The sequence below is a fragment of the Tachyglossus aculeatus genome, chromosome 4 (genome assembly GCF_015852505.1).
Source record: "Tachyglossus aculeatus isolate mTacAcu1 chromosome 4, mTacAcu1.pri, whole genome shotgun sequence".
NCBI classification, from domain to species: Eukaryota; Metazoa; Chordata; class Mammalia; order Monotremata; family Tachyglossidae; genus Tachyglossus; species Tachyglossus aculeatus.
In genome coordinates this window covers 20,946,637-20,971,758 of record NC_052069.1, presented here as the reverse complement: position 1 = coordinate 20,971,758, position 25,122 = coordinate 20,946,637, and the positions used below count along the sequence as shown (strand labels likewise).

Here is a 25,122-nt window from a genome sequence, read left to right as displayed (position 1 = left end):
GAAACACAACAAATTGTAGAACTTCTGCTATGTTATGGAAAAAGAAACGACCGGCTTGCTATTCTGCCTGACTTCTTCTAACTTGGGGTTGATGTAATGGAGATCCAAAGGGTGAGAAGGAAGTGAAGAAAGACGGCAGTCCAATCAATCCATGGTATTTACGGAGCACGTATGGTGCACAGAGCACTGTGCTAAATGCTCGAGAGAGTCTGATCCGGTAGAGTTGGTGGACATCCCCACCCTTAAAGAACTTACAGTCTAGTGAGAGACGGAAGAAAAGAAAGACGAAGGTCTAAGAAGCGCATATGGAGGAAGAGACATGTTTCGTGTGGGTACAGTGACTCCTATTATATCATTCACCAGATCCTTTTTATGACGGTGCTTGTAGCTAACATCGCCATTAGTGTCTCTATGCACTTTACAGCAAGAGGGTTGGATAATAAATAGCTCATCTTGTGTGCTTCAGTGTGCTCTCTTTGTTCTGAGAGCCCATTCCCATTTCTAAAAGCCTGCACTCTGGCTGATCAAACCTGAAAATTAATGTATCAGTATCAAAGATCATAAACCTGATGGGTTTGGAAAAGTTATTGATGCCTGTCTACTTGTTTGGATGTCTGTCTCCCCCCATCTAGACTGTGATCCCATTGTTGGGTAGGGATTGTCTCTGCTGCCAAACTGTACTTTCCAAGCACTTGGTACAGTGCTCTGCACACAGTAATTGCTCAATAAATACGATTGAATGAATGAATGAATGAAAAGTTCACCCCAGATAAGCGTTACTGCTGAATATGGTAGAAGCCAGCTGAGGAACAAGCTGGGGTACTCCTGGGCGACTGCCAAATTTGAGAAGAGGCAACCTCAGCCCTGCAGGATTTGTGTACATAACCAGAATTTATTTATATTAATGTCTGCCTCACCCGCTAGACAATAAGCTTGTTGTGGGCAGGGTTCCTGATTTCATCCCTGCTCCCAGCCCCACAGCAATTATGTACACGTATGTAATTTATTTATTCATATTAAGGTCTAATCTCCCTCCCCGCAGACCACCCTGCCCCCCTGTCCCCCCCTGCTTGTACGCTCACTGTGGGCAGGGAATGTATGGATGTGTCTGTTTATTGCTGGATTATACTCTCCCAAATGCTTCGTACAATGCTCTGCACATAGTAAGTGCTCAATAAGTACAATTGAATGAACATGTCTGCCAATGCTGTTATATTGTACTCTCCCAGGTGCTTAGTGCAGAGCTCTGCACAGTAAGCACTTTATAAATACAATTGATTTTTTTATAGTATTTGTTAAGCATATGCTTAGCTATATGCCAAGAACTGTACCAAGTGCTGGTTTAGATGCAAGTTAATTATGTTGGACAAAGTCCCTGTCCCACATAGGGCTCACAATCTTAATCCCTATTTCAGAGATGAGATAACTGAGGCACAGCAAAGTCAAGTGACTTGTCCAAGTTCACACAGCAGACAAGTGGCAGAGCAGGGATTAGAACCCACATCCTTCTGAATCCCAGGCCCGTGCTCCATCCACTAGGCCATGCTGGTTCTCTGTAGATGCAGTAGTCAAGGCAGAATAGGATAAATGCTTGGCTCGGTAGGTTAGCAGTTTGGATGGAGAGGAAAGGCCGGATTCTAGCAATATAGAACCACGATTTGGTGACAGATTGAATATCTACTTACATCACTTTACAGCTACTGCTTATTAAATAGTAAACCTTCAAGGTCGGGGATTTTGCCATTTTCTTCTCTTGAATGTTGTCTGAAGGCTTAGTAGGGTTCAGAGCTCTACACACACTTTAGAGAAGCAGCGTGGCTCAGTGGAGAGAGCCCGGGCTTGGGAGTCAGAGGTCATGGGTTCAAATCCCGGCTCTGCCAATTGTCAGCTGTGGGACTTTGGGCAAGTCACTTAACTTCTCTTTGCCTCAGTTCCCTCACCTGGGGATGAAGCCTGTGAGCCCCACATGGGACAACCTAATCACCTTGTATGCTCCCCAGCGCTTAGAACAGTGCTTTGCACATAGTAAGCACCTAACAAATGCCATTATTATTATTATTATTATTATTTCACAGCTCATCCAGTTTACTGACTTCTACTTCCGCCTCTAGACAGATGACTTCCAAATCTACATCACCAGCTTCAACCTCTCCCCTGCTATACAATCTTGCACTTGCTCTTTCCTCCAGGATATTTTCCCAAAACTACACTTCTGATTTGCCCTGCTAGATCCCATCCCCCTTCCTTCCCCATCTGTGGACAACACCACCAAGCTTCCTCTCCAGAATCCTGGCAACCTTGGTGGCACCTGTGACTCCTATCTTTCATGCCTCTCACTCACTGTGTTGCCAAATCCCTCTGGTTCTTCCTCCACCTAATTACAGACTTACCCTCTCTTCTGCATGTAAATAGCCACGAACCTGGTTCATGGCCTGGAAATCTCTCGATTACATTGCTATATCAGCTTCCTCATTGGTCTCTTTTCCTCCAACCTCTTCCCTCCTTAGCCTTCATAGCCCATAGCTTACTAAACTATCATTCTGCTCACGTCTCTTCCCGCCTCCAAACCTCCAATGGCTACCCATTTCCATTGACCTTGAGCAAAAATCTCTGACCTCTAGCTAAAAAGAATCATACAAATAATGGTATTTCATTTCATTCATTCAATCGTATATATTGAGCGCTTACTGTGTGTAGAGCACTGTACTAAGTGCTTGGGAAGTACAAGTTGGCAATGTATAGAGATGGTCCCTACCCAACAATGGGCTCACAGTCTAAAAGGGGGAGACAGACAACAAAACAAAACATATTAACAAAATAAAATAAATAGAATAGAAAATATGTACAAGTAAAATAAATAGAGTAATAAATCTGTACAAACATATATATAGGTGGTGTGGGGAGGGGAAGGAAGTAGGGCTGGGGGGGATGGGGAGGGGGAGAGGAAGGAGGGGCCTCAGTCTGGGAAGGCCTCCTGGAGGAGGTGAGCCCTCAGTAGGGCTTTGAAGGGAGGAAGAGAGCTAGCTTGGTGGATGTGTGAAGGAAGGGCATTGCAGGCCAGGGGGAGGACGTGGGCCTGGGGTCGACGGTGGGACAGGCGAGAATGAGGCACAGTGAGGAGGTTAGCAGCAGAGGAGCGGAGGGTGCGGGGTGGGCTGTAGAAGGAGAGAAGGGAGGTGAGGTAGGAGGGGGTGAGGTGATGGACAGCCTTGAGGTTGAGAGTGAGGAGTTTTTGCCTGATGTATAGGTTGACTGGTAGCCACTGGAGATTTTTGAGGAGGGGAATAACATGCCCAGAGCGTTTATTTGTTAAGCACTTACTAAGTGCTAGGTACTGTACTAAACGCTGCGGTGGATTCAAACAAGTTGGGTTGGACACAGTCCCTGTCCCATGTGGGTCTTACAGTCTCAATCCCCATTTTACAGATGAGTTAACTGAGGCACAGAGAAGTGAAGACTGACTTGCTCAAGGCCACACAGCGGACCTCTCCACTAGTTCATTCATTCATTAAGCACTTACTGTATGCAGATCACTGTACTAAGCGCTTGGGAAAGTGCAATACAATAACAAACAGTGAAATTCCCCACCCACTGAGAGCTCACAGTCTAGATATGGGGAGACAGACATCAACACAAATAAATGAAATTTCAGATATATACTTAAGTGCTGCGGGGCTGGGAGAGATGGGAAAGAGCAAAGGGAGCAAGTCAGGGTGATGCAGAAGGGAGTGGGAGATGAGGAAAAGTGAGGCTTAATCTGGGATGGCTTTTTGGAAGAGACGTGCCTTCAATAAGTATTTGAAGCGGGGGAGAGTAATTGTCTGGCAGAATTGAGGAGGGAGGGTGTTCTGGCTCAGAGGTAGGACGTGGGCCAGGGGTCGGCAGTGAGATAAAGGCACATTGAGAAGGTTAGCATCAGAGAAGTGAAGCATGTGGGCTGGGCTGTAGAAAGAGAGAAGTGAGGTGAGGTAGGAGGGGGCAAGGTGATGTAATGCTTAAAGCCAGTGGTGAGGAGTTTTTGTTTGTTATGGAGGTGGGTAGGCAACCACTGGAGATTTTCGAGGAGGCGGGGGGCGACATGTCATGAATGTTTCTGTAAAAAGGTGATCCGGGAAGCAGAGTGCAGTATGCTCTGGAGTGGAGAGAGACAGGAGGTTGGGAGGTCAGCAAAGAGGCTGATGAGTTAGGACAGGGTAGATTTTAGTGATGTTGTGATGGTGGGACCGACAGGATTTGATGATGGATTGAATACATGGATTGAATGAGAGAGAGGAGTCAATTCTTCCTTGATTTATTCACTCTCTTCATCTGCTACTGCCCTGCCTGAAGTCTATCCTCCCACCATGTGAACCTTCTGTCTGTTCCTTCCTGTCATCTCTCCCACCTCCTGTCTCTTGATAGAAATTCCCTCCCCTAGGAAATCCAGATGATCACGACTCCCCCATCTTCAAAGATCTCCTGAAATCTTACCTCCTGCAGGAAAATTTCCCCAGTTCATTATCTCCTCCTCAGATCACATCTTCCCAAGTACCCACTAGATTCTAAGATCCTGGCGGACAAGGAATGTGTCTATTAACTCTATTGCACTCTCCTAGGCACTCAGTATATTGGGCTGTATAGAGTGTTTACAACATAACAATGATTGACTGATCTTGGAACTTAACACACATCAAGTCACCCATAGCACTAAAGTACAATTTGATTTACATACTCTGCTATTTAAGCACTTATTTATTCATCAGTCCATTATTCCATTTTTTTCTTCTATCTGTAAATAATGTTATGTCTGTCACTTCCATTAGATTGCAAGCTCCCTGTGGGCAAGAACCGTCTCCTCTATCTCTATTTTACTCTTCTTAACCACTTGATACACTGCCTTGGGGATTTTTTGTAATATTTGTTAGCATTTACTATGTGCCAGCCACTGTACTATGCACTGCGGTAGATGCAAGCTAATCTGGTTGGACCTGTTCATGAGAGTGACATTAATATAAAAGAATAAAATTACAGGTATGTACATGAGTGCTGTGGGCGTGGGAGGGGGCATTGAATGAGAGGATTGAAGGATAACGCCAAAGTTACAGACTTGTGAGACTGGAAGGTTAGTGGTGCCATCTACAGTGAGTGGAAAATCGGGGAAAGGTCATGAAAGAAAAGCTCCAAAGATGGAATGCTCTTCAGAAGAAATACCTTTTCCACTTGCACGGATTTTAATATAGGACCTAGGTTCTAACCCAACTGGTCTGCTGTGTGACCCCAATTGAGCAAGTCATTTAACTTCTCTGTGCCTCAGTTACCTTTTCTGTAAAATGGAGATTCAAAACCCAATCGTATTTATTGAGTGCTTACCGTGTGCAGAGCACTGTAGTAAGCACTTGGGAAGTACAAGTTGGCAACATATAGAGACAGTCCCTACCCAACAACGGGCTCACAACGGGCTCACAGCCTAGAAGGGGGAGACAGACAAAACAAAACATGTGGACAGATGTCAGGTCATCAGAATAAATAAAAATAAAGCTAGATGCACATTATTAACAAAATAAATAGAATAGTAAATATGTACAAGTAAAATAAATAGAGTAATGAATCTGTACAAACATATATACAGGTGCTGTGGGGAGGGGAAGGAGGTAGGGCAGGGGGATGGGGAGGAGGAGAGAAAAAAGGGGGCTCAGTCTGGGAAGGCCTCCTGGAGGAGGTGAGTTCTCAGTCAGGCTTTGAAGGGAGGAAGAGAGCTTGGTAGATGTGTGGAGGGAGGGCATTCCAGGCCATGGGGAGGACCTGGGCCGGGGCTCGATGGCGGGGCAGGCGAGAATGAGGTACAATGAGGGTCTCCTGGGAAGGGTCTAGGGTCTTATATAAACAAGCAGAAATCTTCAACCAAGTAGCTGGGGGGCTCCTCCTGATACCTACCCAGAAAACCTATAGGAGAGGGGGGAGTAACTTCATTTTGCATCCAGAAGCCAATTTCTCCTTTGCCTCTAGTTGTGCCTCTGCTGGTCCTGGGATTCAATATGGAAAGGTCAATATTTGGAGAAGAACGAGAAGAATATTTATGAAATAGCGGAGACGGATGCTTCCTTGGCTACCGCTAGCTGAGCTCTCCAACACTCCTTCTGAGTCATCTCCATGGGAAGCCCACCTAAATGGTGCCTACTGCTTTTGTGAATTGAACTCTTAATTTGTACCTGTTTTGTGTTGGATGACTCTGGGAAATTGAGACAACAAAGTTTAGCAGGGAGAATACCTGCTTAATGTTCCATGGCAGCCAGGTTTCAGCTCTGCTCTTGCTGGCAGGCAGAATCCTCCCCAGCAAGGGGCTGAATGAGCATTTTAAGCAACCATTTACTCCTACAGTCCATTATGCAAATAGTGGAGAGAGGCCATTCTATTAATGGGAAGAAAATAAGGCCCGCTCTTGAGTGGTCCTGTTGTTTAAGGAAGACTTATTTTAATGATTTTCATACGAAAGGGGACTTTTAAGCACTGGCTAAGGATTGGCAAAGAAATTTCCCATTTTGAAGTTAAAAATACGTTGTGCTTTCCCCTTTTGGCCGAGGGATCCAGTGCTAAGGGGAAGGATGGAGACTTTTGATCCTTTTGATGAGAAGCAGTGTGGCTTAGTTGAAAGAGCAGGGGCTTGGGAGTCAGAGGTCCTGGGTTCTAATTCCAGTTTTGCCACTTGTCAGCTGTGTGACTTTGGGCAAGTCACTTAACTTCTCTGGACCTCAGTTACCTCATCTGTGAAATGGGGATTAAGACTGTGAGCCCCACGTGGGACAACGTAATTACCTTGTATCTACCCCAGCGCTTAGAACAGTGTTGGACACATAGTAAGCGCTTAACAAATGCCAACATCATTATTATTTTGATGAGAAGCAGCATGGTGTAGTGGATAGAGCCCGGGTCTGTGAGTCAGAGGTCATGGGTTCGAATCCCAGCTCTGCCACCATGTCTGTTGTGTGACCTTGGGCAAGTCAGGTCACTTCTCTGTGCCTCATTTACCTCATCTGTAAAACTGGGATTAAGTCTGTGAGTCCCCTATGAGTCAGGGACTGTGTCCAACTGGATTTGCTTGTAACCACTCCAGGGCTTAGTACAGTGCTTGGCACATAGCAGGATCTTAAATACCATCATGATTTATTTAGTATTATTTATTACATTTCTTCATGGATAGACTAGATAATAATTCTTAAACTTGGAATCATGTGGTTATGCTTTCCAAAGCTATTTGTCTTGGAGCTGGGAGAAAAGACAACCTTGAACTTCAGTTTGGAGCCTTTCCTTGTTTGAACATGATCCAAAAGCAGGACTCTGCTTCAACAGCTCAACAATCATATCTATCTTCAAATGCAATCTTTAAGATTGATTCCGACATTCTGAACAGAAGGTACAAAGAGACAGCTAGAGTATGGCCAGATACCTGATTTTCCCTCCCTTTGATCTCTCATAAAGACATAATGAAAGACCCCTGGTTTAGTTCCTTAGCTCTCACTCTTAAAAATGGTTCTGCCAAGGGAATTGCATATTTATGCTGATGTGATCCTTTCTGACGGAACTGGAAGATTCATGTAGAGCATTAAAAGTCATAAAATTCTCTCATAAGAAGGTTGTAAAATTGAAGTCATAAAATTAAAAGAAAATAACCATAATGATTAACAACATGTGTCTGCCCAGAAAGCTGGCTCAGCAAGTCCTATGCCACAGGAATGTTTTTATGTGTATATATGAGCATGTGTGAATATCTGTGCACACATAGAACACTGCTTTTGACCAGGGCAGCCTATAAAGTAAGAAGTAGACTGCATTTAGATTGAGAGCCCCATGTGGGTCAGGGATAGGGACTTTTTCCAATCTGATTATTTTATGTCTAGCTCAGGGCTTAGTACAGTGCCTAGCACTTAGTATGCTCTTTAATAAGTGCCATTAAAAAAGTAATAATAATAATGGCATTTGTTAAGCACTTACTATGTGCAAAGCACTGTTCTAAATGCTGGGGAGGTTATAAGGTGATCAGGTTGTCCCTTGGGGAGCTCACAGTCTTCACCCCCATTTTACAGATGAGGGAACTGAGGCCCAGAGAAGTCAAGTGATTTGCCCAAAGTCACAGAGCTGATAAATGGTGGAACTGGGATTTGAACCCATTATCTCCGACTCCAAAGCCAAGGCTCTTTCCACTGAGCCATGAAGTAACGTTGGAATTAGTCAGCCAGCTGTCGATTTCACAAAGCAAACTACTTAATTTTTAATCATCATAAAGACATGATGACTTTTGTTAAATCTTAGTTTTTTTAAGCACTCATTATGCCCCTGCATTTTACTAAGTACTGGGGAGATGCAAACTAATCATATTGGACATAGTCCATTTCCCACATGGAGCTCACAGTCCTCATCCCCATTTTACAGATAACTGAGGTGCTGAATAGTTAAGTGACTTGCCCAGGGTCACACAGTTAACGAGTGGAAGATCTGGGATTAAAACCCTGATTTTACTAAACTTCAGGCCCATGCTCTATCCTCTTGGACATGCTGCTTCTCTAAGAACTTCAGGAAACCATTTAAGATGAGATGGTTTTCAAGAGAATCTCCCACTTATATTATGAGCTAAGAAAGCTTGCCCAGAAACCATCTATGTTGGCACAAACGATTCCACATTGGGTCAGACTACTGATGTTGATGGTCTACAGCTAAAAGGAATTCCCAAGGACACTTGGAGGAACAGTGTGATGGTTCAGACCTTCCAAAATACAACTAACCCAACCCCCTACTTCCACAGAGTTTAATTATTTTTAATGCCTGGGGAGCAAAACTCAGGGAAAAGAGGATTTTTGTAAAGCAGGCATGCTTTTGAAGTCAGCTGGAGTTCAAATTGATAGGAATGAGAACAGAATGGGAGATCAATAAGCTCCTTTCAGAATAAAATCAACATCATCAGGATGGTCAATAATGACCAATTGAACGGCCCCTTCAGGAGATCTCTAAAACCTGGAATGGTGGACTGATCTTTGATAGAGCTTCAGGATGGATCCAGTCCTAGGATGGGAAGAAGATTTGGAAGCTCATATCCCAAATTTACTATTATTATTATTATTGTATTTATTGAGTGTTTACTGTAGGTAAACTGTGCTAAGTGCTTTGGAGAATACTACATAACATCAGATACATTCCCTGCCCATGAGCTTACAGTCTAGAGGAGAAGACAGATATTAATATACATAAATAAATAGATAAGTAAATAAATAAATTACAGATACATGCAAATATATACATATGTGCTATGGCGAAGGAAGAGAGGATGAATGAAGGACAAGTATGAGCAGTTCAGAAGAGAGGAGGAGAAGAGTAGAGGAGGGTTCAGTCAGGGAAGGCTTTCTGGAGGAATTGTGCCTTCAGTAAGGCTTTGAACTAGGTAGGAGACAGCAATTATATGTCTGATATGAGGAGGGAGGGCGTTCTAGGCCAGAGGTGGGATATGGGCTAGGGGTTGGTGGCGAAAAAGATGAAAATGAGGTATAATGAGGAGGTTAGCACCATTCAATCAATCAATTGTATTTATTGAGTGCTTACTGTGTGCAGAGCACTGTACTAAGCGCTTGGGAAGTACAAGTTGGCAACATATAGAGACGGTCCCTACGCAACAGTGGGCTCACAGTCTAGAAGGAGGAGACAGAGAACAAAACAAAACATATAAACAAAATAAAATAAATAGAATAGATATGTACAAGTAAAATAAATAGAGTAATAAATATGTACAAACATATGTACATATATACAGGTGCTGTGGGGAAGGGAAGGAGGCAAGGCGGGGGGATGGAGAGGGGAAGGAGGGGGAGAGGAAAGAGGGGGCTCAGTCAGGGAAGGCCTCCTGGAGGAGGTGAGCTCTCAGTAGGGCCTTGAAGGGAGGAAGAGAGCTAGCTTGGTGGATGGGCAGAGGGAGGGCATTCCAGGCCTGGGGGATGACGTGGGCCAGGGGTCGACGGCGGGACAAGCGAGAACGAGGCCCGGTGAGGAGAATAGCGGCAGAGGGTGTGGGCTGGGCTGTAGAAGAAGAGAAGGGAGGTGAGGTAGGAGGGGGCGAGGTGGTGAACAGCCTTGAAGCCCAGGGTGAGGAGTTTCTGCCTGATATGAAGCAGCCTCGGGACATGAAACAGGACTGAAGGTATCCAGGGATGAAAATCCTACAGCCTAGGGTCCAAGAAGGATTACCATCATTATGAACTGCGACCTCTTATTTGGCAAAGTCTTCTGGGATGATTGGATAAGCAATAGCAGTAACTTGTGCCTCATCCACTGTCGAAGTGGTTTAAATGACATTAGACATCGGCTTAGTGACAGGGGGCAGAGCCGGGAAAGCGAAAGGTGGGACAATAGCTGAACCCAGACTTTATCCCTCTCTGCACACAGTAAGTGCTCAAAAAATACGATTGATTGAATGATGAATCCCTCCTGGAGTAGCCTTTCTGGCCCCTCCACTGACTCCTCCTCTCCTGGAGCCCCTCTCTGCCTCCTTTCTGTCCCCCTGTAGGACATGAATGTAAGCTCCTTGTGGGCAGGGAATGTTTCTACCAACTCCGTCTTATCACACTCTCCTGAGCAATTAGTACAGTGCTCTGCACACAATAAGTGATCAATAAATATGATTGATTGACTAGTTGGGGAATGGATGTGGCATCAGGGAAAGATACTGCTCTAGGTTTTGCAAAAGCATCCTCCCCTTCCTCCCACCCCATCTCTCCCTGTCTCTGACCCTCTAAGATTTCATTGTGTATCTTCCAATCAAACCAATCCTGCCTGCAGAAACCAGAGGACTTGGCTCATGAGTGTACCATAAATCAAACCCTTCAACTGGATGGAGAATGAACTGATATGGACACCCAGGGACTCTGTTAATCCAAAGTGTAGTTTAGTCAATGCTCACCTATATTATGAACCTGCAAGCCCATTCCCCATCGTGGTCAACTTCAGTACAGACAAGAAGCAGTGTGGCCTAGTGGATAGAATGAGGGCCTCAGCATCAGAAGGTTATTGATAATAATGATATAATAATAATAATAACAACGGTATTTGTTAAGCACTTACTATATGCCAAGCACTGTTCTAAGTGCTGGGGTAGATACACGGTAATCAGGTTGACCCACTTGGGCCTCGTAGTCTTAATCCCCATTTTACAGAGGAAGTAACTGGGGCACAGAGAAGTAAAGTGACTTGCCCAAAGTCACACAGCAGACAAGTGGTGGAGCAGGGATTAGAATCCATGACCTCTGATTCCCAAGCCTGTGCATTTTCCACTAAACCATGCCGTTTCACGTTGCTTCATCCCAGTGGATCAGCTAATAGTAGTAGCTGATACTTCCCAATTGCTATGTGCCAAACAATGTGTTAAGTGTTGCGGTAATTATGATACAATCAGATCAGACAGTCCCTGTGCCTCATGGGTTCAGAGTCTAAGGGGGAGGGAAGACAAACTTTTGATTACCATTTTACAGATGAATAAAGATCTCACTAGCCAGACTGGAAGTCAGCCAGTCAATTGTATTTATTGAGCGCTTATTGTGTGCAAAGCACTGTACTAAGTGCTTGAGATAGTCCAATATAACAATAAACAGACATTCCCTGTCTTCAACAAGCTTACAGTCTAGAGGAGGGGAGGGGACAAAGAGGTGATTAATAGACTCAAGTACATGCAGGGTAAATGCCCTTAATATTAAACAGGGGACCAACTGGCTAGGAGAATTAGGAGAAGGGCCTTTCTTGAAGCATTTCTTTCAAGGACAGTTTGACTCCTTCCCTGTGAGGAAAAGGAAAGATTAAAGACTGCCAAAGGAAAGGAAAAGCCACACCACGTAAAGGCAGCATTCAGATGGATGCAGAGGAACTGCCACTGAGAGCAGTTGCAGGCTGACTACGAAAGGGAAATCAGATTGGGCGCGAATGTTTAATGATGAAAGACAATTAAAGGGATGGATGCGAGGCGGTTAAAGTCCATAATTACGTCAATGGGAACAATTACGGAGCTATCTGGGTAAACTCTGTTTATCAAATGGTCAGATTTTACAATTTCCTGGGGATTCTATTCAAGGTCCCTGAGCAATTAGTCAAAGATTTCTGGATTGTGTTGTCTTTTCTCTCTTTCTTGCTTGGGTCCATACAAACCAGCTTGCCTGCTGCATCTCTGAGGGAAGTTTGACTTTGAGGAAGTTGCTTTAGAGGAGATTGCCCCGTCTCAGATTCAGGAAGTTTGCTTGGTATTTTGGAAACCATAGTCCTTTGGAAAATTGAAGGTGAAAGCAGAAGAATCCTTTGCAACCCTTTGGGTAATTCTAATAATAATGATAATACTCATTGTGGTATTTGTTAACTGCTTACTATGTGCCCAGCACTGTATTAAGCACTAGGGTGAAAACAACCGAATCAGATTAGACACAGTCGCTGTCCCCTATGGGGCTCACAGTCTTCATCACCATTTTACAGATGAGGGAACTGAGGCACAGAGAAGTGAAGTGACCTTCCCAAGGTCACACAGCAGGCAAGTGAGGAGCCGGGATTTGAACCCAGGTTCTTCTGACTCCTAGGCCCTTGGTCCATCCACCAAACCATGTTGCTGTTCCACTAAGTTCCATTGTCTCATGGTGGAATTAAACCTTGAAAAAAAAATCACTTTTCAAAACTCTTTTCTCAAAAATGCCATTATCTGGGAAAGGAGAAAATGTCCAGACTTTCACCACTCTCTCAAGCGAATCATGTCTAATTTCTGACAAGAGGAGGCTGATATAAGCCTTGAGCAGGGGAGTTTGGCGATTGTCTACAACTGCCACACATTGTCAGTTCATTCAGTTGAATTTATATTTGCTGAGTGTCAGAGGGTTATCTCTCAATGGGCAGGGAATGCTAACTTGCATTTTCCAAGTGTTTAGTAGAATGCACTGCACCCAGTATGCAGTTAAACTGTGAGCCCCACGTGGGACACAGACCATGTCCAACCTCATCGTCTTGGATATACCACCTCGCTTAGTACATAAGTGCTTAACAAATACCTCAATGACCATAATTAGTCCTAAGTACTGTGAGACAGAAAATGCCTGGGCCTTGAATCTGTAAGAAGCTGCAGCTTCAGTTTCCCAATTTTGCTGTTTCATTTGTAATAATAATGTTGGTATTTGTTAAGCACTTACTATGTGCCAAGCACTGTTCTAAGCTCTGGGGGGATACAAGGTAATCAAGGTTGTCCCATGTGGGGCTTACAGTCTTAATCCCCATTTTACAGATGAGGTCACTGAGGCACAGAGGAGTGATTTGCCCAAAGTCACCCAGCTGACGAGTGGCAGAGCTGGGATTAGAACCCATGACCTCTGACTCCCAAGCCTGGGCTCTTTCCACTGAGCCAAGCTGCTTCTCTAGCAGAGAAACCGTGAATAGAGAACACATTCTGAAACTGTTTTCCAGGTTCTTTGCCACATCATCAAGCATGGCCGCGTAGAATAGGTTGAACAACCACCCAGGGCCTGCTTCACTTGAAGAATGATGGAGCAGGGTCAGTTCCAGCATATCCAACTCTGACAACCATCCAGGAGCTGCTTTGGCTGATAAATGCTCTCTGGGGACACATTCCCAGGATGACTTGCTTATGAATCACTTCACAGAGTCAGCACACAAGCAAGGACTGACCACAGGCCTCGGGGAAATCGAGATTGTATTTCAGCCTACACCTTGGAAACTTTATGTCCAACCATAGCTATACATCTGCAGTCCAGAGATAACTACCACTCGAATTCTGCTGAGGCAATCTACTCACTATCTAATGAGGCACAGACAGACAAGAAGATAGAAGACGGAATCAAGACAGTCAAGCATGGACTTTAGAAGGTAAAGTTTGGCAGAAATGGGGCATCGAGCTTTATACCAAGTTGAAGGTCTACAGTAATATAATAATACTAGTGATATTTTTAAATGCTTACTTTGTGCTTGCCATGCATAGTATAACAGTAATAATTTTAGTATTTGTTAAGTGCTTACTATCTGCCAGGAACTGTCTAAGCGCTGGGATAGATACAAGCAAATCGGGCTGGACAAAGTCCCTGTCCCACAAGGGGCTCACAGTCTTAATCCCCATTTCACAGATGGGTAACTGAGGCACAGAGAAGTGAGGTGACTTTCCCAAGGTCACCTAGCAGACAAGTCGCAGAGCCGGGATTATGACACAGTCCTTCTGACTCCCAAGCCCACGTTCTATGTATGAGGCCATGCTGCTTCTCATTAATAAGCAATCACCTTCATGTTTCAATAGGTCTCCCCTCATACTCATATTGGCCCTGCCAAACTCTTTATGGTTTTGCAAACCTGGACCATGTCCCACCCCCACCACAGCCTATGTCTTCCTAGACTGGAGAATTATAATTGTTGGGGAATGGAAGAGTTAATCTCTAGACACCCAGAGTTTTGAGGACTGAGCTCGGATGGTAAATAGAGACTGTTGACAAGAGGGAGTGACAGGCCCAAGATGCCAAACAATATAAGAGATCTAGGCTAGGATGGAAATGTAAAGCTCTGTGTGGAGTGGTAGAAACAGAATAAAGTGGAAATGTTAAGCTAGCACATGCATACTAAGGAGAAGTTTCAATAGTGCAAATGCAGTAGAGAAACAGAATACTCCCCAACACACAGACCATAAAAAGAATGTCTGGAAAAGGGATGGGAGGGAAAGGGTTAGGATGAGAGTTTTGGAGCCAAAAGGGATCAGTTGGGGCCAAGGACATACAATGATAATAATAATAATAATAATAATAATAATAATGATAATGGTATTTGTCAAGCACTTACTATGTGCAAAGCACTGTTCTAAGCGCTGGAGGTGATACAAGGTAATGAGGTTGTCCCACGTGGGGCTCACAGTTTTAATCCCCATTTTACAGAGGAGGTAACTGAGGCCCAGAGAAGTTAAGTGACTTGCCCAAAGTCACACATCAGATAAGTGGCGGAGCTGGGATTAGAACCCACGACCTCTGACTCCGAAGCCCGGGCTCTTTCCATTAAGCAAGGGGAATGACTGTGGTCTAGTGGAAAGAGCACAGCCTTGGGGGGTAGAGGATCTGGGTTCTAACCCCAGCTGTGTGACCTTGGCCAAATAATACTAATGGCAGTTGTTAAGCGCTTACTATGTGCCAAGCACTCACTTCTCTGAAGCTCAGTTTCCTCACCGGTAAAATGGGGATTCAATATCCGTTCTCTCTCCCTGTTAACCCCTGCAATCCCCTTCTGGGGCAGGGACTGGATCTGACCTGATTATTTTTCATGTATCCCACTACTTAGAACAGAAGTTGGCACGCAATAAGCCCTTAATCAATGACACAATTATGAACATTGTTATTAGAAGGGAATGAAACTTTGGTATTTTGTGCTTGTAACACATGCCCCTTGGTACGTACAAGTAATGAATCTTTGATGTTGAATTTCATCTGCTGGTGGACTAGTTTAGTAATGAAACCCTGGGCTTCATTTGTGGTCTCAGAGGAGAGTTCACTGGAAATTCGGGCAAACTGAATCTTTCCATCTCCCCAATCTGCCTTTCTCTCTTCCTCCTCCTGCCCCAGTCCGGCCTTCAAGTATTTCAAATGTGGAGTTATCATAGTTTAATTCCACATCAATTTTTTAAATCCACATGTGAACAAAGGGAACTGGAGGAAACCAACCAAAATGAACCTGAACAAAACACACACAAAAACAACAGAGTGATATTGTTAGCCTGTAATAACCGGGCTTTCCACTGGATATGGAAGACCAGTTGGGGGAGATTTTTTTCCCCAAGTACAGATTCTAAGTTTTAGTCTAAATTTAATAGACAAAATTGAGAAGCAGCATGGCCTAGTGGACAAAGCAAGGGCCTGGGAATAAGAGGGACCTAGGCTGTAATTCTAACATTATTATTATTATTATTATTATTATTATTATTATTATTATTATTATTATTATTGTATTTCTTAAGAGCTTACTGTGTGCCAGGCAATGTACTAAGAGAAGCAGCATGGCTTAGTGGAAAGAGCACGGGCTTGGGAGTCAGAGGTCATGGGTTCTAATCCCGGCTCCATCACTTATCGGCTGTGTGACTTTGGGCAAGTCACTTAATGATAATAATGATGGCATTTATTAAGCGCTTACTATGTGCAAAGCACTGTTCTAAGCACTGGCATTGTTCTAAGCGCTGGCACTGTTTTAAGCGCTGACTTCTCTGTGCCTCAGTTACCTCATCTGTAAAATGGGGATTAAGACTGCAAGTCCCACGTGGGACAATCTGATTACCTTGTATCTACTCAAGTGCTTGGAAGAGTGCTTGGCACACGGTAAGAGCTTAACAAATGCCATAATAATAATAATTATTAATTATTATTACTAAGCGCTGGGGTAGATATAATTTAATCAGGTTGGATACAGTGCCTGTCTCACATGGGGTTCACAGTATCAATCCCCATTTTACCGGTGTTCTGAGTCCCAGAGTAATGGATGACTTGCCCAAGGTCACACAGCAGACAAGCGGTGGAGTGGGGATTAGAACCCATGACCTTCTGACTCCCAGGACCGTGCTCTAGCCACTAGAGAAGCAGCGTGGCTCAGCAGAAAGAGCACGGGCTTTGGAGTCAGAGGTCATGGGTTCAAATCCTGCCTCCGCCAATTGTCAACTGTGTGACTTTGGGCAAGTCACTTAGCTTCTCTGTGCCTCAATTCCCTCATCTGTAAAATGGGGATTAAGATTGTGAGCCCCACGTGGGACAACCTGGTCACCTTGTATTCCCCCCAGCGCTTAGAACAGTGCTTTGCACATAGTAAGCGCTTAACAAATGCCATCATCATCATCATCACTATGCCATAATGTCTGCTGTGTGACCTTGGGCAAGCAATTTAACGTCTCTGAACCTTACTTACCTCACCGGTGAAATGGGGATTAACACTGAGCCCCACGTGGGGCAAGTACTGTGATCAACCTGATTAACTTGTATCACCCCAGCACTTAGTGCAATGGCTGGCACATAGTAAGACCTTAACAACTACCATAGAAATACATTTCGATTTAAAACGTGAAAATAAGATTGAGTGGGCCTCTCCAGTTCTGATGCTGTTGATTCAGAAATGATTGACTTATTTGATTTCCCTACCTGTGACATATAGTGGGAGTATGACGGATCATAATGGAATAGGTTCAGAACACCCTTGGCGGCAGTGAGCAGCTGAATCAGAGGAGCGTGGCCTAGTGAGAGAAGCAGCGTGACTCAGTGGAAAGAGCATGGGCTTTGGAGTCAGAGGTCATGGGTTCAAATCCTGGCTCGGCCAACTGTCAGCTGTGTGACCCTGGGCAAGTCACTTAACTTCTCTGGGCCTCAGTTACCTCATCTGTAAAATGGGGATTAAGAGTGTGAGCCCCCCGTGAGACAACTGATCACCTTGTAACCTCCCCAGTGCTTTGCACATAGTAAGCACTTAATAAATGCCATTATTATTATTATTACTATTAGAGAAGCAGCGTGGCTCAGTGGAAAGAGCATGGGCTTTGGAGTCAGAGGTTATGGGTTCAAATCCTGGCTCCGACAGTTGTCAGCTGTGTGACTTTGGGCAAGTCACTTACCTTATCTGGGCCTCAGTTACCTCATCTGTAAAATGGGGATTAAGACTGTGAGCCCCCCATGGGACAACCTGATCACCTTGTAGCCTCCCCAGTGCTTAGAACAGTGCTTTGCACATAGTAAGTGCTTAATAAATAGTAGTAGTAGTAGTAGTAGTAGTAGTAGTATAGTAGTAGTAGTAGTAGTAGTAGTAATAGTAGTAGTAGTAGTAAGAGCCCAGGTCTGGGAGTTAGAGGATCTGGGATCTGATCATAGCACCACCACTTGTCTGCTGTGTGACCATGGACAAGTCACTTAATTTCTCCGTGCCTCAGTTATCTCACCTGTAAAATGGGATTGACACTATGAACCCCATCTGGGACATGGACTGTGTCCAACCTGATTAGTTTGTATCTATCCCAGAGCTTAGGACAGTGCCTGACACAGGGTAAGTGCTAAACAAACCATTTAAAAATAAATAGGTGTCACCATTGTCTTGAAGGAAGAGAAGCAGCGTGGCTCAGTGGAAAGAACATGGGCTTTGGAGTCAGGGGTCATGGGTTCAAATCCCGGATCCGCCAATTGTCAGCTGTGTGACTTTGGGCGAGTCACTTAACTTCTCTGTGCCTCAGTTCCCTCAACTGTAAAATGGGGATTAAGACCATGAGCCCCCCGTGGGACAACCTGATCTCCTTGTAACCTCCCCAACACTTAGAAAAGTGCTTTGCACATAGTAAGCACTTAATAAATGCCATTATTATTATTATTGCTGCAGAAACGATGGTCTGAATCTGGGATTTTGTCCACCTCCACTGGCTAACACCAGAAAGGATAATGTTTTCTCAATTTCAAAATGAGGATAGCATTTCTACTAAATCTACAAACTTAAACTTCCACTTCCTCCAGGCGACATTCAGCTTGAACCCCAAGTCACTGCAACCAACCTCTGCCCTTAACACTTCTTGATTTAATGGCCATCCTTAGCACTTAACGTACATAGACGTATTAAAAGGTTTATTCAGGATTATCATCCTGATATTTACACTTTTTCATGGAATGGGAAGTCGCATGTTAAATTGTAAACAAATTGAAGTTAGTGAATCACAACTTCTACCTCTGTTGAACTCTCCCCAGCGTTTAGTATAGTGCCCTGCATGCAGTATGTACTCAATAACACTTTTGCTTGTTTGGTTGTACCCTGTTCTTCAGACTGTGAGCCCATCTGTGGGCAGGGATTGTCTCTTTTTGTTGCTTAATTGTACTTTCCAAGCACTTGGTACAGTGCTGCTGCACACAGTGGGAGCGGAATGGCTTAGTGGAAAGAGCACAAGGCTTGAGAGTCACAGGTTGTGGGTTCTGATCCCGGCTCTGCCACTTGCCAGCTGTGTGACTTTGGACAAGTCACTTCACTTCTCTGGGCCTCAGTTCCCTCATCTGTAAAATGGGGATGAAGGCTGTGAGTCCCACGTGGGACAACCGCATAACCTTGTATCTCCTTCAACACTTAGAACAGTGTTTGGCACATAGTAAGCACTTAATAAATACCATTATTATTATTATTATTATTATTATCATCATCATCATCATTATCTGTAAAATGGATATTAAGACTGTGAGCCCCACGTGGGACAACCTGCTTAACTTGTATCTCCCCCAGCGCTTAGAACAGTGCTTGGCACATAATAAGCATTTAAATACCACATTATCATCATTAGTATTATCAATAATAATAAGCGCTCAATAATTTGTTTTACTGTCTGTCTCCCCCTTCTAGACTGTGAGCCTGTTGTTGGGTAGGGACCGTCTCTGTCTGTTGCCGATTTGTGCTTCCAAAGCATTTAGTCCAGTGCTCTGCACACAGTAAGTGCTCAATAAATACGATTGAATGAATGAATGAATCCTGGTCCCACTTTATGCAGAAAATTTCCGCCTATCTCCCCTATTAAACTCTACGTTCCTGAGGGAAAGGAACAATATGACTTGTTTCTGTTATAAGGTATTGAATCAATAATAATCCCGGCTCCGCCACTTATCAGCTTTGTGACTTTGGGCAAGTAAGAGCTCAATAAATACGACTGATGATGATGATGATGTCCTCCCCCTCCCCCTCCCCATTCCCCCACCTTACCTCCTTCTCCTCCCCACAGCACCTGTATATATGTTTGTACAGATTTATCATCATCATCATCAATCGTATTTATTGAGCGCTTACTATGTGCAGAGCACTGTACTAAGCGCTTGGGAAGTACAAATTGGCAACATATAGAGGCAGTCACTACCCAACAGTGGGCTCACAGTCTAAAAGGGGGAGACAGAGAACAAAACCAAACATACTAACAAAATAAAATAAATAGGATAGATATGTACAAGTAAAATAAATAAATAGAGTAATAAATATGTACAAACATATATACATATATACAGGTGCTGTGGGGAAGGGAAAGAGGTAAGATGGGGGGGATGGAGAAGGGGACGAGGGGGAGAGGAAGGAAGGGGCTGAATGTGGGAAGGCCTCCTGGAGGAGGTGAGCTCTCAGTAGGGCTTTGAAGGGAGGAAGAGAGCTAGCTTGGTGGACATGCAGAGGGAGGGCATTCCAGGCCAGGGGGAGGACGTGGGCTGGGGGTCGACGGCGGGACAGGCGAGAATGAGGCACAGTGAGGAGGTTAGAGGAGGCAGAGGAGCAGAGGGTGCGGGCTGGGGAAGGAAAGAAGGGAGGTGAGGTAGGAGGGGGCGAGGTGATGGACAGCCTTGAAGCTGAGAGTGAGGAGTTTTTGGCTCAATCAGTTACATTTAGAGAAGCAGCCTGGCTCAGTGGAAAGACCATGGGCTTTGGAGTCAGAGCTCATGTGTTCAAATCCCGTCTCCTCCAACTGTCAGCTGTGTGGCTTTGGGCGAATCACTTAACTTCTCTGTGCCTCAGTTACCTCATCTGTAAAATCGGGATTAAAACCGTGAGCCCCCGGTGGGACAACCTAATCAACTTGTAACCTCCCCAGCGCGTAGAACAGTGCTTTGCACATAGTAGGTGCTTAACAAATACCATCATTATCATTATTTATTGAGAGCTTTCAGTGTGCAGAACACTGGATTGAGTGTTTAGAAAAGTACAATACAATGGAGTTGCTAGATGAGATCTCAGGCCACAAGAAGCTTACGGTCTTCAGGGAGAGACAGACATTAAAATAAATTACAGACAGGATAAAGAATAGAATATAGCAATATGGACAAGCTGTGGTGGAGCTAGGGTAAGTATGAAAGCGCTTCAGGGGTTCCTGGCCAAGAGCACAGTCAACACAGAGGGGAAATGAGGACTTGCCCAGGGAAGATCTTAATCATATGACTATTCTTTTTCCTGGTTTTGCCACTGTTTTAGGACTGTGGTTCCATGTCCTCAGGATGAGCTAGAATTCACAGACCCCATCCAATTTTGCTTATCACTAGCCACTTTTAAAAAGATCAGTGGGCATCCAATTCATCAGTGGTATTTACTGAGCCTTTACTGAGTGAAAAGGAACTAAACAAAGTGCTTGAAAGAGTAGCCCTGTTAGAATGCAAACACTTTGTTGACACAGAATTTTCTAGTTTCCTCTATTGTACTCACCCAAGTGCTTAGTACAGTGCACCCAGAGGTGTGTAATAAATAATAATAATAATAATGCTAGCATTTGTTAAGCACTTACTATGTGAAAAGCACTGTTCTAAGCACTGGGGGGATACAAGGTGATCAGGTTGTCCCACGGGGGGCTCACAGTCTTCATCCCCATTTTACAGATGAGGGAACTGAGGCACAGAGAAGTTAAATGACTTTCCCAAAGTCACACAGCTAACAATTGGCGGAGCTGGGATTTGAACCCATAACCTCTGACTCCAAAGCCCGTGCTCTTTCCACTGAGCCACACTGCTTTTCTAAATAAATAAATAAATGACACTACTACTACTACAACTACTACTACTACTACCACCACCACCACCACTACAAGGAGTTTGTAGTCTAAGCATCCTTCTTAATCATTGTTTTCCCAATAAGCCTGAAGCATTTCAGCTTTCCAGTTTCACTGGATTCTCTGGCAGTCTTTCCAGTGTGGTTTTCCTCTAAGACTGTTCTTCGTTGTTCAAAGAATGGTGGGACAACACTATCAGTGCAAGCCTAAGTGTGCTTTCAAGTCCTGACCTCTAATTATTTCTGTATTAGACTGTGCTGGTGTGCTTCCATTTGTGGCTAGGCTGGTTTATCCCAGCCAGTTTCATCTTTGTAGATTCATTATTTTGCCTCCAGGAATTTTGTGAGGTAGTGCGCAATGTCAATTTCAAGTGACTGATGAGTCATCCATCAATGGGTAAGTAACGAAGGCCATAGCAAAATCCTCCATCACACCAAATTAGAGTGCTTACGACCAAGAGGGCCTAAATTTCTTGAAGGAAGCATCATAGGAAAAGCATGGGCTGGGGGCGGGCGGGGGTGGTGGTGGTGGTGGTGGTACCAGGGAACCTAGGTTATAATCCTGCCACTTTAATTAATAATGGCATTTATTAAGCACTTACTATGTGCAAAGCACTGTTCTAAGCGCTGGGGAGGTTACAAGGTGATCAGGTTGTCCCAAGGGGGGCTCACAGTCTTCATCTCCATTTTCCAGATGAGGGAATTGAGGCCCAGAGAAGTGAAGTGACTTGCCCAAAGTCACACAGCTGACAAGTGGTGGAGTCGGGATTTGAACCCATGACATCTGACTCCAAAGCCCGGGCTCTTTCCACTGAGCCAAGCTGCTTCTCTAGCTCCCAAGGTCCCCCTGCTGTGGGACCTTGGGAAAATTATGTAACTTCTCTATGTCTCAGTTCCCTCATCTGTGAAATGGGGATTTAATTCCTGTTCCCTCCCACTTAGATCGTGAGCCCTGTATGTGAAAGTGATTGTGCCCATGCTGATTTTCTTGTATCGACCCCAGCACATAGCATAGAGTAAGCATTTAACAAATACCGCGCTTATCGTTATTATTAAAAAGACAATACTCTGGGTACCTTGATTTCATCCCTTTTGTCAACGACCTCTTGCCACCTCCCTCCTTCTTCCTGGGAACTACCTTCCCCCTTGACATAACAATAATAGTAATGATGATGGCATTTATTAAGGGCTTACTATGTGAAAGCACTGTTCTAAGCGCTGGGGAGGTTACAAGGTGATCAGGTTGTCCCACGGTGGGCTCACAGTGTTAATCCCCATTTTACAGATAATAATAATAATAATAATGATGGCATTTATTAAGCACTTACTATGTGCAAAGCACTGTTCTAAGCGCTGGGGCAGATACAAGGTGATTAGGTTGTCCCACATGGGGCTCACAGCCTTCACCCCCATTTTACAGATGAGGTAACAGGCTCAGAGAAGTTAAGTGACTTGCCCAAAGTCACACAGCTGACAATTGGCGGAGCCGGGATTTGAACCCATGACCTCTGACTCCAAAGCCCGGGCTCTTTTCCACTGAGCCACGCTGCTTCTCTGAGGGAACTGAGGCCCAGAGAAGTTAAATGACTTGCTTAAAGTCACACAGTTGGCAAGTACTGTTGCGTAGGGACCGTCTCTATATGTTGCCAACTTGTACTTCCCAAGCGCTTAGTACAGTGCTCTGCACACAGTAAGCGTTCAATAAATATGATTTAATGAATGAATGAATGAAGTGGCGGAGCCAGGATTTGAACCCATAACCTCTGACTCCAAAGCCCGTGCTCTACATCAGGCAGAACACTGGTCTTGGCTCCACCACAAGTCTGCTGTGTGACCTTGGGCAAGTCACTTAACTTCTCTGAGCCTCAGTTACCTCATCTGTAATAACGGGATTAATACTGTGAGCCCCACGTGGGACAACTTGATCACATTGTATCCCCCCCCAGCGCTTAGAACAGTGCTTTGCACATAGTAAGCGCTTAACAAATGCCATTATTATGATTATTATTATTCAAAGCCCTTCTGAAATTGCATCTCCTCCAAGAAGCCTTCTCTGATTAACCTCATTTCCCCATCCTATATTCCCAATGCTTATTTCAGCATTTCCAGATCACCTAAGCACTTGGAAACTCACAGCCCCCATAGACCAGCTGTAGAGATCTCTAACTCTATTATTCCCCCAACCCAACACCCCCATCACAATCCAGAAGCTTTCATGCCCTGAGGTGATGAGGTTTGGTTTTCAATGAAAGACACTATTATTTAAAACATGAATAACTTTATACTTATAATTTTGGAATCAAGCACTTACTCTGCCTGGCACTTATCTGCTGTATGAATGACCTTGAGCAAGTCACTTCTCTGTGTTTCAGTTACCTCGTGGCTTTGTGGAAAAAGCACGGGCTTGGGAGTCAGAGGACCTGGGTTCTAATCCCAGCTCTGTCACCTGTCTGCTGGGTGACCTTTGGCAAGCCACTTAACTTCTCTGTGCCTCAGTTACCTTATCTGTAAAATGGGGATTAAGACTGTGAGCCCCACGTGGAACAACCTGATTACCTTATATCTACCTCAGTTCTTAGAACAGTGCTTGGCACATAGTGAGTGCTTAAATACCATAATTATCCCCCCCCCCCCCACTTCTAGACTGTGAGACCATTTTGGGCAGGGATTTTCTCTGTTGCTGAATTATACTTCCCACACACTTAGTACAGTGCTCTGAACACAATAAGTGCTCAATAAATACGATTGAATGAAGGAATGAATCTGTGAACTGGGGATTAAGATTGACCCTATTTGGGACAGGGACTGTGTCCATTCTGATTACTTTGCATTTTCTCCAGCACTTAGTACAGTGCCTGGCGCATAGTAAGTGTTTAAGTACCCTAAAAAAGAAAGAGACACTGAGGATCAATAGTTTGTGACTGGAGATAGGGAGACAGGGGAATTCCAAGTCCCAGGGATGATGTGAGCAAGGGGTTAGAGCTAGGCAGCATGGTCTAGTGTAAAGAGCATGGAATTAGGAGTCAAGGAACCTGAGTTCTAATCCCAGGCCCTTTGAACAAGTCGCTCAATTTAAATGTGCCTCAGTTTTCACATCTCTAAAATGGGGAAATCAGTACTTGCTCTCCCCACTACTTAGACTCATGGGGAATAGGGATTGCGTTAGCCTCATGTCTCCCCCTTTTAGACTGCGAGCCCACTGTTGGGTAGGGACTGTCTCTATATGTTGCCAATTTGTACTTCCCAAGCGCTTAGTACAGTGCTCTGCACATAGTAAGTGCTCAATAAATACGATTGATGATGATGATGATTATCTTGTATCTGCCTCAGTGCTTAGTATAGTGCTTGGCAAATTGTGAGTCCTTAAATACCGCTATTATTATTACTGATAGAGAACAGCCTGAAATCAGAAGGGGGAGAGGCTAGAGACAGAGAGAGCAGTGAGGAGCCAATACAAACAATAGCTCAATCGTGATATGAAGAGTCTCAAACCTCCGTCGTGGCTTTTTAAGTGGATAGGAAAGGGCAGGTTTCGAGAAAAAAACATCGGCAGGTTTTCACATGTTTTCATAATGAGGGTTCAGAAAGACAGTG

At 44.4% G+C, this 25,122-nt stretch overlaps 1 long non-coding RNA gene across 1 annotated transcript in view; it reads left to right on the top strand.

Moving 5' to 3' along the window:
• The first annotated feature begins 13,663 nt into the window (after positions 1-13,663).
• Positions 13,664-25,122, top strand: part of LOC119927391 — a 128,526-nt gene continuing 117,067 nt past the window's right edge. The window contains exon 1 of the long non-coding RNA XR_005450407.1: positions 13,664-13,863. This is a non-coding gene — a long non-coding RNA (uncharacterized LOC119927391). The remainder of the gene's footprint in view (positions 13,864-25,122) is intronic.